Consider the following 19,366-nt stretch of genomic DNA (forward strand, 5'->3'; position numbering starts at 1 on the left):
TCACCCCAAGTCCACCGCGGACATCCGGGGTCCCTCCCAGAGCCGCCCACTCTGTGGTGTAGACAGGCGCACCAGGGTGTTTCCACTACGGGAGTCGTTTCCCTGCCCTAAATTCCTCCGTGCTCCCCCTGCTCGCTCCTCCCCACGCTCCGACCCCTGGCCGCCACCGACCCGGCCTTTTCCAGAAGGTCACAGACAGCGCCTGGCCTTTCCAGACTGGCTTTTTTGCTTAGTACGATTCATCCACGTTTCCTCCGTGGCTTCGCGGCTTCCCAGCTCACCCCCTTTGAGCGCCGAACACGACGCCGCTGTCTGGAGGGACGACCGCCCGCGTGCCCGCCACCTGCCGAGGGGCGTCCTGGCTGCCTCCAGATTCTAGCCATTGTGCCAAAAGCTGTTGTAAACGTCCGCGGGCAGCTTTTCGTGTGGACACAGGGGTTCAACTCCTGTGTGTCAACACCGATCCCACGGTGAGACTACCTTGCGTTTCACGAGAAACTGCCAACCATCCCGCGTCCCCGCCCGCGGCGCGTGAGAGCTCCCGCCAGCGTGTCGCATGAGAGATCCAGACCCCGGCCCTTCTCGCAGGTGTGTGGGGGCATTTGGGGGCCTTTTGCGCGCATGGGGGTGGGGGGCGGTTTAATATACAGTTCGGGGGCTTCTAGCTGTGCAGCCACCAGCACCCCCTGATCTCGGGCCAGTTCTGTCACCGCGAAGGGAAACCCCGCGCTGGTTCGCAGTCACCGCCCGACCTGCCCTCCTCCCAGAGCCCCGGCCTCCCAGACGGACCCCGCAGGCCTGCCTGGCCCGTGCGCTTCAGGTCACGTGTGCATTTCGTCGCACGCGCCGTGTGACCTCCTGTGTCTGGTTCCCTTCACTCAGCGCATGTGATGCTCCCCCACGTTGTGGCGGGTATCCGCGCTTCCTTCCTTCTAACGCGTGGATGGTCTTCCCCTGGATGGATGGACCCCACCTGTCGAGCCATTCGCCTCTTGACGTGCGCTTAGCTGGGCTATTTCCACTTTGGGGCTATTGGGAATGACGCGGCCGTGAGCGTTCACACATGTGTGTTTGCGATTCTCCTGCAGGTACGTACGTAACGTGCTCTCGTTGTCTTGGGAACGGGCCCAGGAGTGGACCTGCCGGGGACACGGGGGCTCGGTGCTTAACCCTGAGGAGCTAGCTGCCTGCTTTTCCCGGAGGGCGGCCACGCTTTAGCCACCAGCGTCGGCGTGGCCGGGACGGCGACTCCCCCTCGCCGGCCACCGCGTGTGCCCACGCCATGCTCAGCTGCCTTCATTTGCAGCCAGACCACAGGAGGACCTCAGGGCTCAACTACTCGATTGTTTTTAGATCTTTGTTCCAGTGACTAGGACACAGAGGAGAACGTTTCGACCACCCCTCATTTAACAAATATTTACCGAGCATCTAAGACGTGGCAGGGCAGGCCCCATACGGGCACTGAGGACATGTCAGTGGACGAATGAAAGATCCCTGCCCGAGCCACCCCACAGGAAGGAGCAATGGTGACAGCTTTGGAAAATTAACGGTCCTTGAAAGTTCCTTCCAAGATTAAAAGCTGGTTCCCACATCCCTCCACGGACAGCCTGTAGACTCACGTGCATTACTCTTCCCCGCATCAGCCCCAGGATGCCCACAAAACCGTGGCATTCTCAGGCACCACACGGAAAAAAGCATCACAAGTACAAAGTCGCGGTCCCAGGAAGGGGTGCGTCCCCGCCGAGTTTCAAGCCCACACACCCCGTGATCACAGCTATACCGTAAGCCCAGCGACCCTCCCCGGTTTTCTTTTTAAGTTTCTTTATCTATCTTGAGAGAGAAAAAGGGAGCACCAGCGGGCGAGGGGCAGAGAGAAGGAGACAGAATCCCAAGCAGGCTTTGGACCATGAGCACAGAGCCCGAGGTGGGGCTGGAACTCACGGGCTGTGAGGTCGTGACCTGAGCCGAGATCAAGGGTCGGAGGTTTAACCGGCTGAGCCACGCAGGCGCCCCAGCGACCCTCCCTGTTTTACAGACGAGAGGCGGCCCGAGACATCTGGGTAGTGAACGGCTCATGGCTGCCATGTGGGTACCAAGCACCCACGACCCACACGCCGCAGACAGACTCCAGGTTTGGGAAAGCCCCCCACGCCCCGGTCCGAAGGAAAGCGTCATCCCCAGAGGGGTAGAAATGAATCTGGGGATGGGCTACAACTAGCATCCCCCTGCAGTCACCTGCACTGAGGAACATTCTGGAAGCTGCTGAGTGCCTTCTCCAATGCCACATTTCCAGGAGCTTCCCTGAAGGGAGCAGGACGCTGAGCACAATGAGGATTATCTGTGCAGGTGCTGGTTTATCCGCTTGCTGACCTCGCTGCTACGTGAGGGCGAGGCGGGTGCCCACGTGGCCCTGGGCCCACAGCAGGTGCTTAACCACGGAGTGCCGTGTGAGTGGACGGCGGCCCAGCGGCGAGGGTCCCAGGGGCACGAACTCACTGCCCTGAGGTGTCCCACGCGCGGCCTGGCAGGGGCATCGTCCCTCTGCTACCAGCCTGGGTTGCGGCCTCTGTGCCGGGGACCCCGCCCCTCACCTTGTGAGGACGCTGGTTCCCAGCCTGGCCCCTCGTCTCTCTCCGCCCCCCCCCGGGGCTCCAGGCAGGTGAGGGAACAACAGCTCAGAGTGTGGACAGGACCCCAAAGCGCACGGTCGGCCCCCTCGGGGGCTCAAACCCAGGTCGCGGCGCCCCACGTGGGGGATGGGCAGGGCTCACGGGTCCCATTTCAGAGATCGGTAGACAGAGGCCAGAGAGGTGAGGGCATTCCAGGCCACAGCCAGGCAGAGGCAGAGCTAGAAGCCAGGCCCCCATCTCAGGAGCCCCTCCAGGAGCCTGCAGCCAGGTGGCCCGCACAGGTGTCCAAGGAGGCCACATCAGCCAGTGCCACCATCCAGAGGGGACCGGCAGAAGGCCACCATGGGAAAGTGCCTGAGTCACAGGTGGGCCAGAGCACGCCCAGGTTGACCCCCAGGGCTCTACTCCTCCGCATCCAGGGCTCCTGGCCCCACCTGGACCGCCACACTGCCAAGTGTATTTATCGGCCACCTTCTCAGGTTAAGACAGAAAGAGCAGGAGGGCAAACAAGGAACACGGGGCTGACCCGGGTGTGGAAGCCACGGCCCACAAGGCCAGGGAGTCAGATGTCCCCGGGACGGCCCGCACCAGCGCTGGGCGACCTTGGCCCTGTCTTCTGTTTTCCCAATTTTCTATAGGGTGGCAACATGCGTGAATTTTTATACAGAAAACATGTGAAAACACCCAGGCCTAAGTGACCCTCGACAGCCGCACGGGGTGGGGATGGCCTTTGGAATCAGTTGGGCCTGGCGTGGGGCCCCCAGGGCCTTAGACAGGCCATGTGGCATTGCTGTCCCCCACCTACAGGGCTCGGGGACGAGCTTGCTCGCTGAGGATGAGCTCAATGGGTTATTCACCACTTTGCTGTTTAATCAGCCAACACAGTGGCCACATCAGACATTTTGTACTGAATGGTCTCCGTGGCCCCAGCCCAAACGCTCTCTGTCCCCCATCCAAGTCACCCCGGCTGTTGCCAACTGCCTCCTGGCGCTCGAAGGCTGTCAACGGAGAAATCACAGCCCAGGGAGGCTTGGGCCACTCTCTGTTCCAAGGACCTCTGTCTAGCAGACAGCAGGGGTGGTGTCTACGCAGAGAACAGGCCAACAAGGAGACTGGGCACAGCGAGAACCTGGCCAACGAGGAGCCCAGCCCCGTGTTTAAGTAACAGCAGAAAGGGGGGCTGGCCCCGCCCCCACGCAGACCCTGCCGGGTGCTCATGTGTCTGGACCCTTCCTCCACAGGCAGTCAGTCCTCCCGCTCTGGGTGGAATCCTCGTACCCTGCAACCTTTGCTCCCTGGGATTCTCAGGGCTTGTCACCCTGAGGGCTCCAATGGGGGATCCCTCCCATCTCACTGAGTGATTCTTCTGTTGGGGTCTCCACGGGGGCCTGCGCATGGGGAGGGCCTCCTGGACCCACAGCCCCAGGATCAGGCAGGCCCTGAGGGGAGCCTGGGCCCCTGGGAAGCTGAGCTGGTTGCAGACCCTCAAGGAGGAGAAGGTGTGCACGTTCCAAGATGAGAAACTAAATCCGGGGAAGACCAGCTCTCTGGGCTCACCCTTAGTGACTCGAAATTCAGCACCCTCCCCGGGCTCCGTGCTGGGGCCACGTCCCCGCTTCAGGACAAACCTTGAGAAGGCATATGGGGGAAGACCGGGAAGACAGGACTCTCATTGCCCATCGGTACCATGTGGGCGCCCAGTGGATCCTTCCTCCCACGCCGGTGGCTCCACAGAACGAGGGAAACAGGGCAGTGGGTGGGCGTGGGCAGAGTCAGGCAGGCCAAGCCAACTGTCCCCACAACGAGACCACAAGCCCCCGTGAGTCGTCGGAGCCTGGCATTTGCTAACCACCCGGTCTCCGAGAAGGAAAGACAGGCTCCGAGAGAAGTAACAGCCACGTAAACCGGGGGCTGACACGTGGTGGAACCGGGACGTGGTCCCGCGTGGCTCAGACACGGCGCCCACGCTCTTCGAGGCTGCTGTGGGGGGGAGGGTGAACTCAGCAGGCCCGAGCCGCCCGAACCCGGCCCCTTCCGGAGGCCCCAGGCGTGGCCCCTCCGAGTCCTGGGAATGATCTACCTGATCTAGTGTTTCTGCCACGTGAGGCCTTGGGCCACATCACACGGTTTACGCTAACAGTGTGACTTGGGAATGGGGACCCCCGGCCCACCGGCGCTGGCCAAAGCCTCTGGAGGGGCTGGACGCCGAGGTCGGCCGTGCCTAGGTGACCGAACCCCGGTAAGATCCCGGACTCGAGGCTCGAGGAGCCTCCCTCACCGGTGACGGTTCACATGTGCGGTCACACGTGGCTGCCAGCAGAATTCGACACCTCTCCACAAGACCCCACGGGGAGGACGGCTGGAGGCTGGCGCCTGGTCTCTCCTGGACGGCCCCGTACCCCTGCTGACTCTAACCTGGGTCCTTCCGCTGTGACGAACCACAACTGTGTTCCACTGAGCTCCGTGGCTCCTTCTGGAGGATCTGTGATCCCGGGGGGTGGTCTCGGGGACCCCTGAACGTACCTGTCCTGTCTGTGGCTGTAATCCACGAGCGGGCTGCGTGGCAGGGTGGGGAAACTGAGGCCTGCATCCATTTACGTTTTCGTAACCGTCAAAGACGCAAATCCAACGGCACAGAGGCGTTCTGTCAGCTGACACGGTGGCCGGAGCCCCAGGGCCAGGTGCCCGGCGATGCGTCCCGGGAACAGCGGCCCCTGCGGGGGGATCCCACAGACGGGTAACAGGATCCCGTGCGTCTCCCGTCTGGGCAGCCCAGACAGCTGTAAGGCGAGGCTGTGCGGGAAGGGACCCGAGTCCCCACAGGCAAATTCTCGGGTGACGGGCTCTCCCCGAGCAGACGCAGCACGAGTGGTCTCTCCTCCCCGTGGCGGATGCCGCCACCGCGAGACAGCAGAAACAGGGGCACTTCGCAGACACCCCGGGTGTCTGTCCCAAGCCGGCGGCCCCCGCACTGTTAGGAGAGAGCAGGACTCCCGTGGGTCCCCAGGGAGGCCTCGCCTGGGCCACTGTCTGCTTTGGAGATGGTTCCCATATAAGCCACGTAAGACACACGAGGAGGCCAGCGGTCACCACAAACAGCCCCTTGTCTTTCCACGCTGACCACAGACCCGTGCAGCCCAGGGTCCCAGGGAGGGGGCCGGGGGCAGATGCCCTAGAGACACCACCTCCCCACTGGCCCGGCCCTTGCGGAGGATGCCGGGCAGAGGAATGGACGCCTGGACCCGGGGCTGGGTCCTCTGTCTGAGGACAGAGCTGAGTGTAGACAGGAGACAGCCAGACTTAGGTGGTGGAGGCCTGCGTCTGCATCTGGGTCTGCCTCCCCTTTCCCGCGAAGGGAGCCCCCGTGAGGGGCAAGAGGAAGAAGCCGGGAGAGGGCAGACCCTGTGTCCCCACGGTGCCGCGTGCGCCCGGGGCTCTTGGCCGCCCCGTTTTAGGAACTGGGAGTCCGTGGCCGTGTGGCCGGAAGGACCCCGGGCCCTGGCCTCTCGCTGGTGTGGCCCAGCCCGCCGGGTTCTCGCCTCATCTTCCAGACCGGCCTGGACCACGGGTGTCATTCTCAGCAGCTTTGGGCTGTCCAGAACCCACAGTCACAGCCTCTCTCTGTCAGAGGATGCTGACCCGGCCCCGACACGGGACACGGCAGCCCTGCCCAGCCTCAGCCTGGCCACAGCCCGCACTCCTGACAGGGTCCCCATCTTCCGGCCTCTTTACTCCCTCCCGGAACCCAGCCCACGGTCCGGCGGGAGGCGGGAGGGAGAGCGCGGCCACAGGGTCCCCAAGGCACCACTGTCCCACTGGATGACCAGTGAGGGCCTGGCCTCACCCCTGGGACAGAATCCTCCCTCGGGGTCCTCCCCACCTGTGTGCTGGAATTCAATATGAGGAGACCCAAGTCGGCTGCCCACAAGTTCCTGAAATGGGGGTGGGACACGTTTGGATTCTCTCTAAATTCCACCAGGAGGAATGTTGCAGAAAAGGGGCAGGTCTGCCGAGGCTCCGTCCCCTGACCTACCGGCTCACCCCTATGCACACTTGGAAGTCTGGACCAGGGAGGGCTATTCGCGAGCTGGCTGGTGGCCGGGGAGTGTGGAGGGTGTGCAGGGGGCCCACGGGGCCGAACCCAGGGTCATCTTACGTGGTCGCAGAGATCCGAGCGAGGGGAGACCAGAGAGCTGCCCCTGGGCTGCGGCGGGGGGAGGGGCTCCCGTCACCACGAGGGTCCCACCAGCCCCATCCCTGGGGACCCACGTCTGACTTCGGTCCCCGAGCCCCAGGCCGGCCCGTGTGGGGCTCTCAGCATCCCCGTAAGTGACGGCTCCGTGAACACAAGAGGGAGAACGAACAAGTGAACTCCCCAGACCAGCTCAGGACACCTGACCCACTAGGCCTTCGCTCTGACGGAGGCGGGAAGCGTGGAGGGACCCGTCAGTGCAACGTCCTCTGTGTCCTCCTCAACACGCTGGTGGTGCATTCGCAGGTTCTCCTCCCCAGCTCCGATCCCGTCTTTTTTTTAACGTTTATTTATCTATTTTGAGAGAGTGCGTACAAGCATGAGCGGGGGGGGGGGCAGAGAGAGGGAGAGAGAGTCCCAACCAGGCTCCGTGCTGTCAGCGCAGGGCCCGACGCGGGGCTCGAACCTACGAACCGCGAGATCACACGCTGAGCCAGAATCAAGAGTGTCGGACGCTTGACCAGCTGAGCCACGCAGGGGCCCCTTGAATCCCGCCTTTGAAAGGCCTCGCCGCAGACAGGTGCGCTCACGAGAAAACGCCTGATGGGCCTGAACTACATCTCCACATCCGGCATTTCCCGTGCCTTTCATTAAACGGGACGGCGAATCTATTCCGGGAGCGTTAAACACTCCTGTTCGCTGAACTGTCCCCTCGGAAAACACCCAGGGATGATTCGCACGGAAGGTGAGTGTATGCACACGTGGGTGGAAGGAATAAACAGAAAAGAGACACAGAAGCTTAAGTATTCAGAGCAACTGGGAACCCGCAGCCGACCCTCTCATCCCTGCCCACGCTTCTGACAGACGTCAAGCTGCGTGACTCACATGTCCACGGCCACGGAGCCACGGCGATACCACGCAGCTCCTCTCCGTGTGCTTCCCAAAGACCGGCTTGCTACCTAGGCAATCGGGTGACAGCTTGCAATATGATGAACACATCACCAGTCAGAAGGAAGGAAGGAAGGAGGGGAGGGAGGAAAAACGAGACAATCTGGATTCCACCAAACAGAAAGTTACAGAGCAAGGACCTTCCCAGAGGCCAGGACCAGTGCCCCCACCCACCCCCCACCACCGACCCCATGAGCCGGATTCCTCCCCATCCAGGTCTGCTCGTCCTCAGCCCCCAAATCTGAACAGCTCCGACCAATCCCCGAGGTGGCATTTCCCAGGAAACCAGCCCAGAGCCGGCCTTTCGGGAGGGGGCCCACAGGGACTGCTCATCTCCGGGCTCAGGAGCTGAACAATGAGTAAGGGATTCCTCTGCATCCCTTCTGCTGGCTTCTGGGTTGCCCTTCCCTGAGTTTCAACCCACTCCAGTAACAAATCACAGACAGCCGGAGATTAGAGCCTGAGGGATGTGCTGGGTTTCAGCCCGTCTGAAGCCTGCTCCCCAGAAAAATTTCTAAAGACCTCAAAACATCTAAAGTTCAACCGTGAAGAAAGCCGCCCTGGAGTTGCAGCTGTTCCAATATCGCTGTATTTTAACCCAGGAGGGGCACGGAAGGTGAACGTGGTAGTGCTCGGTGAGGTCCAGGCGTGGGCAAGGCGTGGCTGGGGAGGCACCTGGATGACCTGGGGCTTGAGCAGGAGTCACTGTGTGGTGGGAAGTGCTAACGCGGGAGTAGCCATCCAGGGAGGAGGGAGCCCCAGCGGAGGTGAGAGCAGAGGAGCATCGGGATGGACTAGGAAAGGCTCAAGTCCAAGGACGGAAATGGAATCCCCGTCCCGTAAACCCTATCCTGTCTGGTGCGGCTTCCAAATTCCAGGGCACATCCAGCTGGGTTTGCACACGAGCACCCCACCCCTGCCCCCTGTGGAGTCCTGGGCAGGTGCTTCAGACATCACAGCTGGGTATAACACAGCCCTGAAGGAGCCCACATGGGAGCCAAGTCAGCACAGCACAGGGGCCAAAGGGCCTCTCAGGGATGAGAAAGGCTGACTCTGTTTCTCCCTGCGTGTGATCTTCAGGGGGATCCCACCCCCACCCCCTGTGGAGTCCTGGGCAGGTGCTTCAGACATCACAGCTGGGTATAACACAGCCCTGAAGGAGCCCACACGGGAGCCAAGTCAGCACAGCACAGGGGCCAAAGGGCCTCTCAGGGATGAGAAAGGCTGACTCTGTTTCTCCCTGCGTGTGATCTTCAGGGGGATCCCACCCCCACCCCCTGTGGAGTCCTGGGCAGGTGCTTCAGACATCACAGCTGGGTATAACACAGCCATGAAGGAGCCCACACGGGAGCCAAGTCAGCACCGCACAGGGGCCAAAGGGCATCTCAGGGATGAGAAAGGCTGACTCTGTTTCTCCCTGCATTTCTCCCTGCGTGTGGCCTTCAGGGGGATATTTAATCTCAAGCCTCAGTTTCTTATCTGTCAGATGGGCTTAAGGCCACCCACCCAGAAAGGCACTCAGCGTTAACCCCGGACATAAGTGCCCAATAAACAGCAACAAACACAACACAATAACGTGAAACAGCCAGAGCCCAAGGGTGCACACGCACATGCACGCACCCCTTGTGATTTAGACAAGGATCTACCACATGTCGGCGTATCACAGGCCAGGGCGATTAAGAAAAAGAAATTCCATGGCGCAGCTGGGATGTCAAACGTTTTATTTCCCCAGATGAAGATATCTTAGGAAGCGAAATGTACCATCAGCATCATCCCTAACAGGGAGGACACTCACCCCCACGGTCTCAGAAAAAGTCGACACGAAACACAGCCTGTCCTTCCAATCGAATCCCCCGAGCTTCGTGTAAAACTCCCTGTCAGGTGCCGAGTCTCTGCACGTCACCCGGGGTTGGGGCGGGCTGGGCAGGAACTGGAGGACGAGGGCACCAGACTGGACACCAGAGGCCAAGCCCATGCCCGCCCGGGGCACAGGGACGTCTCCACACGGAGTGGGCAAAGCGCGTGGAGCACGGGGTGGGAGGCTCCCAAGGGCTGTTCTGACCCAGAAGCCACCCTGCAGGACACGGGAGCCACCTGGCCAGGCCACTCAGGACGCACATCTCACTCCCCACCCCAGGGAAACCCGAACGGGCACAGCTGATCTGCCTTGGAACGACCTGCAGAGGGTGCTCCGGCTTGGGGATCCGGCCAAGCGACCCAGCCCGTGGGTCGGGCTTCCCATGTCACACGGCGCCTCACGCGTGCTTGGCCTTCACCGGGTCACGGCGCCCCTCCCGTGGGGGGCGTGTTCACGGGACCACAACATGCGGCGGGCGTGCACGTGCCAACGCGCACACGCAGACTCGGTTCCTAGACCTGGGACACGTTCCTGGCATTCGTGAACTCCCCGCAAAGCCATCAAGCCCCGAAGCGGTGCCCCCTGCAGCTGAGTGAGCTCCGATTCCAGTCCAGCATCAGCTCTCTGGCTGCGGCCCCTGGGCTCTCAGATGGCAAATGCTCTGGACGCGAGGTCCTCACTCGGGGTCCCCCAGCGGAGCCCCTGGGCTTTGGCTCCTTGGGGAGACACGCTGAGGGGCACCCCCCACCCCGGGATTAGATCCCGTGGCGTGGACTCCTTAGCGGGAGCAGGACAATGGCCACAACCTGCCAGACACTGGACACGGGAGCCGGGTGCCTCAGACCCACATCCTCCCAGGAGACGCATCGGACGCCCAAATAAGTCTGTGGCCCCCAGAGGTGGAAAATGCGCCAGTTTCGCGAGCTTCCAGGGGCCCTTTCGGGGGTGAACCTCAGTCCTAGGGTGCTCCCAGGGCCTGTCCTGTAAACCCACCCTTGGTGATTGGTGGTTGACGCCCAATGGCACCCTCCCCGCCAAGAACGCCCCCCGTTTGGCTGTGAGGCTCTTCTCAGTTGAAAGAGACACGTACACGTTTGTGTTCACACGAATACACCTTTACTTACATCCAGCCTCGCCTGACCTCTTTCTCACTGACCGGCTCTGTCCGCGAGCCCAGTAAATCCAGCCACACACGGAGAAGACCGGGTCGTAAGTCACTCCACCTGCTTCCTGCCACCCACTTGGCACGGGCTTCCGGAGGAACCGCATTCCACACCTAGACCGGGCCCTCCCTGCTTCAGAGAACTCGCTCGGCAGCCCCACGGCTGGAGGTAAAATATCTCAGGGAACAGAGACGGAACGTGTGGCTGGCCGCCCTCTCTTCCCCTCATGCCCGGGGTCCTCGGACATAGGACCCTGGGAGCAGGCGGCCAGCCTGCCCCCCCCCCCCCGCCCGATTCCTTGGGGACACTGCAGCCTAGAAGCCTCCCTACACCCGCTCAGGGGAACGGCGCTAAAACTTCAGGCCGAGAGGGCTCGCTGGGACCCCCTGGCGCTCCTGTCTCAGAGACCTGCCCCCCGGGACGAGTCACAGAAATGGAATCACACAGCATGCGCTCAGTCGATTGTCTTTTCTTCCTCCATGTACTTTTGAGGACAGCTTTGTCCTTGCCCAAAGTCACCTCTGCCCAGGGCTCCTTAAGATCCTCACCTGAGTCCCTTTCAAAATCTGTGATAGCAACACACACCTGACCCGGCCTGGCCTAGGGTCCACCTCAAAGCTGTTCAGCTTTCTCTAAAGCCAGACAGTATTTGAAAACCACATTGTTTTTTGTTTTTGCAAAACCCCAACTGAAAACACCACGTCACACGGAAAACGGTCCTTAGACTGGAATGCCGAGGAAAATCCTGCCGTGGGTGAGACACCAGACAGCTCAACTTTGTTCCCTTTTCGCCCTGGCTGCCAGGAAGCTCAGGATGAGTACCGTACGTAACTGTAAGGATGCTCGCTTACCCCAGAGGTTGGTCTTAAGGATCCCGAGGGGTTAAAGCGGAGTTTTACCGATGTGGCCTGCAGCAGAATCATTTTGGAAGGAGGCCACAAAGACAGATTCCTACTGAATTAGATTTCTTGTGCATCCGGTGCTAGAATCTGCGAGATGCCCAAGAATTCTTGGTCCTCAGGTGAGGCCCTGCCGTCAGAGTGAAACGACCCGGCCCATTCCCTAGGACGGAGGAGAACCTTCTGGAGGAACTGATCTGGCGGCCCATTCCCTAGGACGACCACCTGGGGCACCAGAAACCCTCTCTGCTCTCTGATCCCTCACGGGGGGGGGGGGGGGGGGGGGGGTGCCCGCTTACACCCGCAAGCGGGAAGGATCATTTGAGGCAATAACAAAGAACACCTGAGGAGATCCGAATCCCATTCGCAGGTAGGCTAACGCCTCCGAGTCTGTGAGAACTCGCGTGAGAAAGTGAATTAACTGTCACTCAAAGCGGAACCCTTCTGCCGCTACTTAGGTGACATCCTGGCTACTAACTAAATCGCCACTCGAGGGTCCTTTCCCGCTTTTTTCTGAGAGGCGGCAGGAGGGGATGGCGGCAAAGAGTCTGAAACACCCACAGCCCATGCAGGTTTATCGCGTGACACACGGCCCCACGCAGGCGCCGGGGCGTGGGGGGTACGAGGGGCCGTACGTGATGAACGGAGGCCCTTAGGACAGCAGGAGGCCGCTGAGGGGCAGGGTCCCTTGCCGGACGGGCAGCTGAGAAGGAGGAAAAGGAGCCCAGGTAAACCTCGGCCTGACGGAGGATTCTGCCTCCGCTCTGCCACCAGCCCGGGCCCCAGCACTGCCCACAGAAGAGCCACGTCGCGGCGACGGAAGGCCCTCCACATCCACAACACAAGGACCTCCATCCTTCCTCCAGCCGAGGGGCCCCGGGAAGCTCTTCCTGGGCTAGTCTCCCAGGGAGCAGCCACCCCCGTATCCTACAGGCGGCCAACTGTTACCGTAGATTCACTCCAGCCCTCATGTGGGGCCCAGACCGGCTCCTCCTTTCTCCCTTCCCCTTGTTTGGCAATGCCCACCGTCGCAGGGGTGGCTGCTCTGAGATCGAGTGTTCCCCACCAACGGGGAGCCGATGCACGTTCCCGATGGAGAGACTCGAGGCCCGACCCTGACCAAGGATCTCCAGAGAAACTTCCACAGCACAGCCGCCGGCACGGGGACAGGCCAGAGCTCCAATCAACCGGCCGGTGTCCTCCCGTCATGAAGAAACCCAGAAGTCAGAGGGCCTTGGTGCGAGCTGGAGCTCAGGGACGTTGGGTCATGAACGGACCGGCGGGCCTGAGGCAGACGCCCCCAAAGGCAACAACAACAGAGGAGCAGGAACTGGGTGCAGGCCGGGGTTCAAAGCCCGACAAGGGAACAGTACCGGGCAGCAGCTGGAGACAGGAGGATCCCGGCCCTGCCCGCTCAGCCAGGACAGCTGGGGCTGGCACGGTCCCCCACGGAGCCCCCCACCACCCCCTGCCAGGAGAACGCCCATCTTCGCCGGCGGAGGGGCGGGACGCAGCTCGGACCAGGCGGAGGGATGCCGTGGAAGGGCCCGGACAGGGGAAGAGGAGGGTCCAACTGGGTTTCAGGCAGGGCTGGGAGGAAGGGAGCTTGAGGCGCCCCCCAAAGCCGATGGCGACCAGGACCAGGGCGGGACAGTGGCTCCTACGCTCTGCCCTCGCCTGCTCTATTCATATCCCCGGGACACGCGTTCTCACCAGGGTCTCGGGGGGCCAAACAGATCCTCGGGTTTTTAAGTATAAGGTGCAGATACAGAAGAGACACACGAACAGATACACAGCATTTCACAGCACGAACAACTCATTGGGGTGGACAATTAGGAAAAAAATATCGAAAACATCTCTCTCTCAAATAAATAAGTAAATATTAAAAACAACAACAACAACAACAAAAGTTTGAGAAACATTGTTCAAAGGGATTTGGACCTCCACACTTTCCTTGATGGTCGCCGGTGACAGGGCCAGGGGAGAGGACACAGTGTGTGCTCAGCCTGAGCTGAATTAAGCCGCCCGATGCCCCTGTGGCTGAGAGTGAGGTATGCTGGGTGCCACATCCTCCCCTGAGCATGACAACAACCTCGAAAGGTGAAGTCGGTCAAGGTGAGATCCACACCCAGGCAGCACTCAGCGAGTGCCCACCCTTTAACCACATGCTGCACGTGAAACAATGCCGACGGAGCACACAGTAGGTGCTCAGTAAAACGGGCACTGGGCTCTAGACAATGGGCTCAGCGCGTGTCTTGACTCTGTAGAACCGAGGTCACGGGCTTCCCTCCACTGTTCCCTGCCCCCAAGCACAAACGGGTGTCCCCGTGACCATGCAAAAATGGTACAGGGACACTCAGAGCACCCCTCTTGTCCTCCATCAACCCTTAGCCACACTGGCTGGGTCCAGTAAGGGCACGGCAGCTAGGACACCGCAGAGCAGACAGGAAAAGGCAGAGCTGGGGCCCCAAGCGATGGTCCTGGTAAGTCCCCTCGAGGTCACATCAGCAGGGGACCAGGGAGCAACTTTGTTTCTCCAGGGTTGAGGACAACTCCAGCCACCCTCTCCGCCCCCCCCCCCCCCCCGCCAGCCTAACACAAAACCAAGAGCCTGACGATAAGAAACTGACCATCCTCTGGCCACAGTGCAAAAGGGGTGAGGCACACCACAGCAGGACGGTGGCGACCAGCTTGCAGGTGAAAAAGACAAGGAGAAAACGCGCTAACTCACCAGAGGCGCTGGCAGACTGGGCCCTGCAGAAAAGCTTCTTAGGACAGGAAGCGTCTGTGCTCCGGTGAGCCGCGGCACGGAGACTGGAGGGACTTTCAGAGCTGGGAGAGACAAGAAGACCAGGACACGGTCAGGCAGATGCTGTCGAGGGGCAGAATGTGAAATCTCCAAGCGGATCCTGGTATCTCTGAGCTAAAACCCAGGGGCTGCACCTCTGCCTCAGCCAAGACGGTACAGGTGCGCCTTTCCCCATCTCTCCCACACGGTGCAATTAAAAACCAGGATGTCGTACAGAAGACACACACAAGACTCCTGAAGGGGGAGAGAAGGAGGAAGATTGGCAAGGGACGAGGGACCCCGAGGAACGGCCCAGTGGGCAGTTCTCTAGGCTGGGTTTTTGCCTCGTCCAGCCCAGGCATGGAGCTAAAGAAGTCGGAGACCCAGACGTTCGGTAGAAGCAGACAAAAAGCCACCACGGATGATTGTTCTCTGTAGCCAAGGGACCAGGAAAGTGGCAGCCTAATGAGACAAGGTGTTTACACAATGACCACTCTCCTGCAGCCAGACACCAGAGAAAAAAATGGCACCCACCCGGACCCGCCGCAGCAAAGGTTGAGTAGGGAGCTGAGACCGCCAGCCTCCGTAGCTGCAATAGGCACCCCAACCCCCCACTGGGTGGTGTCAAAAAAGCCTAAGTAAGAGCTGGGACTTTTTTCCCCACCAGGTGGTAATGAATCCTCCTCTCGCTCCATGGCATTAGTGTGGGCAACGTGGGGAGACTGGGTTTCCATACCCACTCGGCAGTAACAAGGCACCCCCCCTCCCTCACCCCACTGAGCTGGTGTCAGGAAAGAGCTAATGGAAAGTCAGGACTTTCTCCATCACCACCAGAAATGAGGTCACCCCACCACGGCATTGGTGGGGACCACATAGAGAGCAGGAGCGCCCAACCCCACCAGCAATAACAAAGAACTTCCCCACTGGAGTGTCAACAGAGGCCAAACTGTTGATAAGACTGCTATGTCCACTTGGCAGCAATGGGACAGCACCCTCTCCTCCCTCGAGAGAGCAGTGTCAAAGAACACCAGCTGAAACTGAGGTTTACGAGGATACAGAGTCTCACCAGATAATATGAGAACATACTCATCTCCACCGAAAATCACTCATCATCCCAAGAACCAGGAAGATCTCAAATGGGAAAAGGACAATCCATGGCAGCTGACACTGGGGTGACAAAGATGTTAGAATTATCTGGCAAAGAGGTTAAAGCAGTCCCGATAAGAATAAACAATTAGGAACGTGCTGGAAACAGATGAAAAAACTGAAAGTTTCATTTTTAAAAAAAAAACATAAAATCTGAACAAAGAAACAAAGAAGAGCCAAGTCAAAATGTTGGAACTGAAAAATGTGGTCATTGAAATAAGCAGCTCACTGGATGGACTCAACAGCAGAATGGAGGGGACAGAAATAACTGGAAGACAGACCAACAGAAATTACCTAAGCTGCACGGCAGAGAGAAAACATACTAAAAATTAAACAGAGCCTCAGGGACCAGTGTGCCTCTAACCTCATCATAGACCCAGAAAGAGAGAAGAATGGGGAGGTCCAAAAAAGTACTCAACAATATAACAGAAGAAAACATCCCCAATTTGGCAAGAGACATAAACCTACAGATTCAAGAAGCTTAACAGGTCCCAAATAGAATAAACCCAAGGAAATTCACACCAAGATGAATCACAGTTAAACTTCTGAAAACTAATAACAAAGAAAAATCTTGAAAGCAGGCAGAGAAAACTGATACTTTATTTATAGCAGGGAAACAACTACAGTAATAGTGTATTTCTCATCAGAAACTATGGATGACACACAAAATTTTCGGAGTAACGAATGAAAAGAACTATGAATCTAGAATTCTATATCCAGCAAAAATATCCTATAAGAAAAAAGAGAAAAATCAATACATTCTCGGTCGAAAGGAAACCAAGAGAATTTTCCATCAATAGACCTATCCTAAAAGAATGGGTGAAGAAAGCTCTTTAAACAGAAAGGAAACAATAAAAGAAGGAATCCTGGAACACTGGGAAGGAAAAAAGAACACAGTAAGGGAAAATAGGGGTAAATAAAATTGGCTTATCTTCTCCCCTCAAATTTTCTAAATTATGTTTAACAATTGAAGCAAAAATTATAATGCAATCTGATTTGGTTCTAAATGCACGTAGAGAAAATATTCAAGACATTTATATTATTATAAGTGGGGGAGGGTGAAGACACATAAAAGGAAGTAAGGTTCATATATTTCACTCAAACTGGTATCACAGTAGATGGTGGTAAAATTATACATATAAAATATAATGCCTAATCACTTAGAAAGCTAAGCAAAGCCCAAAAACAATTATAGATAAATCCAATTGAAATGCTAAAAATATTCAAATAACCCACAAGAAGGCAGAAAAATGATAACAGATATGAAAAACAGAACAAACATAAAACAAAAAACAAAATGGCAGATGTAAGCCTTAACATAGCAATAATTGCATTAAAAGTAAATGTCAAAATATACCAGTTAAATGGCAGAGATTGGCCAAATGGACTAGATTTTATTTTATCTTTTTTTATTTGAACTTAAAAGATTTTAAAAGACCCAATTATATGAGGTCTACAAAAATTCTCTTTAAATAGTGACATAATTGGAATGAAAAAAAAAAAAAGACATACGAACACTAACCACAGGAAGGTAGACATAGCTATACTAATATTAGATAAAGTAGACTTGGAACAAAAAACTACCAGAGAGGAACATTATAATTGACAAAAGGTCAATCCACCAAAAAGTATAGCAACCTTAAATGTATACGCACCAAACAACAGAGGAGAAAAATATATAAAGCAAAAACGTATAGAACTGAAAAGAAAAAGAGACAACTTCAGTTAGGGACTTTGATACTCCCATCTCAGCAACTGATAGAATTTAACTAGACAGAAAAGTCAGCAAGGAAGTGGAAGAGCTCAACAGATTCTGAGTGATATTCATGGAACATGCCATTCAATATCAACAGAATATACACTCTTTCAAGTGCTCCTGGAACATATACCAAGATAGATCATATCTAGGGCCACAAAACAACTGCAACAAATTTAAAAGTGAAATCATACATAGTGTGTTCTCTGACCACAACAGATGCAAATTAGAAATCCATAACTGAAAGGTGACAGAAGTCTCCAATACTTTTAAATTAAAACAGCACACTTCTAAACAACCCATGCGTCAAAGGAAGTTTCAAAGGAAACGTTTTTAATACATGGAATTGAATGAAAACAAAAAATAAAATTAAAATTAAAATTAAAATTAAAATAAAATAAAATAAAATAAAATAAAACAAAACAAAACATTCCAAATTCTGTGAGACACAGCTAAAGCAATAATAAGACAAATTTAAAGCACTAAATGCATACATTAGGAAAGAAATAATAATCTCAAATTCTAAGTTCCCATCTCAAGAAGTGAATAAAAGGAGAGGAAAATAAATCCAAAGCAAGCAAAAGAAGGAAATAATAATCATAAAAGTGGGGGGAAAATAAAACTGAAAAGAGGAAAACAGTAGAGGAAATCAATAAAACAATGAGCTAGTTCTTTGTAAAAGTCAATAAAATTGACAAAACTAGCAAGACTGACAAATTAAAAAACACAGACACTCATTACCAGTATCAGAAATAAAATGGAAGATATCATTATGGTCCCTGCAGCAGTCTTTATCAAAAAGATAATGAAGGAGTATATAAATAGCTCTACACACATAAATCTGACAATCCAAAATAAACCAATTCATCAAGAAATACAACCTATCTCAACTCATCCAAAATGAAGCAAGTAATCTGACTAGCCCTTGTAACTATTAAGAAAATCAAATTCATAATTTCAAAGCTCCCAGTTTCGGAAAAAACGATATATCTCCAAATGGTTTCACTGGAGAATTCTGTGAGTGTTTAAAGAAGAATTAATACCAATTCTACACATTCTCTTGCAGAAAATAGAATAGGAAGGAATAATTCCCAATATATTTTATGGAACAAGTATTATTACCCTGACACCAAAACCATATAAAGAGAGTACAAAAAAGAAAACCATAGGTTAATATCCCTCATGAATATCAATGTTAGAATCTCAAACAAAATTTTATCAAACAGAATTCAGCAGTATATGAAAAGAATTATATCCCATGACCAACTGGGGTTTACTGCAAGAATTTAAGGCTGGTTCAATTTTTTTTTTTAAATCAGTCTGTATAATACACTATGTATCAACAGGCTAAAGAAGAAAAATCATAGAATCATGTGAATAAATAGCAGAAAAAACATTTGACAAAATCCAATATTCATCTATGACAAAAACTCTCCCCCAAAATAGGAGGAGGGGAACTTCCTAACTTGATAAAGCACAATCTGCAAAAGTCCACCAACTGACATTATTCCAAATAGAAAAGACTAAATGCTTTCCCTCTGTGCTCAGCAACCAAGCAAGGAAGTCTTCTGTCATTACTCTTATCGAACCTAGTGATAGACATTCTATAAAGTACAATAAGACAAGAAAGAAAATGAAAAGCAAACAGATTGAGAAGAAAGAATTAAAACTGTCCCCATCTGCAGATGACAGGACTGGAGAAAACCCCAAGGAATCTACAAACAAAAACCTCCTAGAAATAATGAGTGAGTTGAATAAAGTCATAAGATAGAAGAAAGTCAACATATAAAAGTCAATTGTATTCCCATGTGCTAGCTGTAGACACCAAAATTTAAAATACAACGCTGTCTATAACTGCTCAAAACTAATGAAATACTGAGGTGTAAATCTAACAAAACAGGCACAAGACTTGTGTGCTAAAATCTGCACAACACTGGGGAAAGAAATCAGAGGAGATCTGCAGAAGTGGAGAACATACCATGTTCA

The 19,366-nt window shown here is 55.2% G+C and overlaps 1 protein-coding gene across 1 annotated transcript in view; it reads right to left on the minus strand.

Annotated features, from left to right (window-relative positions):
* Positions 1-19,366, minus strand: part of SHANK2 (SH3 and multiple ankyrin repeat domains 2) — a 490,643-nt gene that overhangs the window by 449,111 nt on the left and 22,166 nt on the right. Inside the window, exon 2 of the mRNA XM_042957704.1 lies at positions 14,422-14,522. The gene's annotated coding sequence lies outside the window, so the exon portion shown is untranslated. The remainder of the gene's footprint in view (positions 1-14,421; positions 14,523-19,366) is intronic.

The sequence above is a fragment of the Panthera tigris genome, chromosome D1 (genome assembly GCF_018350195.1).
Source record: "Panthera tigris isolate Pti1 chromosome D1, P.tigris_Pti1_mat1.1, whole genome shotgun sequence".
In the NCBI taxonomy this organism is placed as follows: domain Eukaryota; kingdom Metazoa; phylum Chordata; class Mammalia; order Carnivora; family Felidae; genus Panthera; species Panthera tigris.